At 29.4% G+C, this 1,724-nt stretch overlaps 1 long non-coding RNA gene across 1 annotated transcript in view; it reads right to left on the reverse strand.

The window, feature by feature from the left end:
- Window positions 1-650: 650 nt before the first annotated feature.
- Window positions 651-1,724, reverse strand: part of LOC117118540 — a 2,601-nt gene continuing 1,527 nt past the window's right edge. The window contains exon 3 of the long non-coding RNA XR_004447058.1: window positions 651-1,053. This is a non-coding gene — a long non-coding RNA (uncharacterized LOC117118540). The remainder of the gene's footprint in view (window positions 1,054-1,724) is intronic.

The following is a 1,724-nucleotide window of genomic DNA, read 5'->3' on the forward strand; positions in this document are numbered from 1 at the left end:
ATACTATATATCACAACTTGATTTCAATGCTTGAAAATAAATATCAAATGGAATTGTGCATTTCTTCTCATCTTATTTAATGTCTATGTTTACTGTAATAAATTCAATAGCTAAAATATCTTTAATATAATACGCTTATAAGCTTAAACCAAAAGTGAATAATTGCTTCATCAATATGTGCTACTTCATCTATTAAACTAGCATTTCTTTCGAGGACGCCCTCAACAAAAACATAAAACCGGAAGTTACGTGGTTGCTAAGTAACAAGCTCATGCATAATAACAATAAAATCTTTTTGGTCGATTTTGTCAAAACTGAGCTAAAAGTTTTTATTGTTAGTCTAATGAGCACAGGTGTTACTGAATATGCATGAGCTGTAGCCTAGCAACCGACGTCATTTCCTGTTTTGTAAAATTTGACAGCACCTTGCTCTGAAAAGTTTCGTAATTTTTTAGTGTCATGTGAATATATTTCGAAAGAGTGTGTATAATATATAGTAGCCTGTAATAGTGCTATATTCGAATCAAAGTGATTATAATATATTCAATTCGATTATATACTGGTTAATAATCACGAAATATATAATATTATTATTAATGCAATTACGACAAAGGAAGTACACACAATGATGTATTATAAATTACACTGCAGTTTACTTTTATTTCTTACTCGGAAATGTTACATCAAAACTATATGAACGTAATGTAAATTGAATAAAAGATTCTAGTTTTATATAATATAATATAATATAATATATATATAGGTATAATATAATGCTTAGGCCTAATTATATTTAAGTATGTAATATTGTTGAGAATTACTTGTTCGTTGTATAAGAAACACATTTGGCAAATTTGATTCAATTCCGTCGATCCAGTGACGTAAATCCTAATAAATATCCGCGCGCGATTATTTGTAGAATTAAGACCACATATATCCGGCTATTGATATCATCTTGTGTTCCGGCAATTTAATACACATCGTGTTCCGCTGACAATAATTGTACATCGACTTCGCACTTATTGATGGATCGGTAGATTTGACCTGAGACAACTGAAATAAAATAGATTGAACTAGTGAAAAATACATTCAAACCTTTTTTATTTTGGCATCTGTGTTAGTATAAATCTCATAAATAAGTATAAATCTCATTAGATTAAAAACACTTTTTGGAAACTTTAGGACATTATACTTTCATGAGGTATAGGAATACAAATTCAGAAAATAAAATTGATTTTTTGATTGATATGATACATTATATAAGTGTACATGTTAATAAAGAGTTATTTTAATATGAGTGGGTGAGTATGCTCCCCAAAATCCCACCCCAAAATCGGAAAAGGTCCAAATTTTAAGACAGTCGAATATGAACGGAATACACATTTTTTAAATATTTTTTTGTAATAAAACTTAAAAAGCGAATATTAAATCTTTAAAATTTTAACCAATACTCTATCGGACCCCTGTATCGTCCTATAATAACAAAGCTAGGTTCCAACCTGCTTTTCCCCTTCACGGCATATGGAGTTTTAGGTGAACCCTCCCCATTTGGTATGATCATTACATCTTATGTTCCTATTTGAGATTATTATTTATCTATTTATTTATATAGCATTTCGGAAGACGGTTTAAATTTTCCCTACATCCTATCCTGATTTGTATACATACATACATACATACATACACGCACACACACACACACACACATATATATATATATATAT

The sequence above is a fragment of the Anneissia japonica genome, unplaced genomic scaffold (genome assembly GCF_011630105.1).
Source record: "Anneissia japonica isolate Jap-2015-1 unplaced genomic scaffold, ASM1163010v1 scaffold288235_len41945_cov195, whole genome shotgun sequence".
NCBI classification, from domain to species: domain Eukaryota; kingdom Metazoa; phylum Echinodermata; class Crinoidea; order Comatulida; family Comatulidae; genus Anneissia; species Anneissia japonica.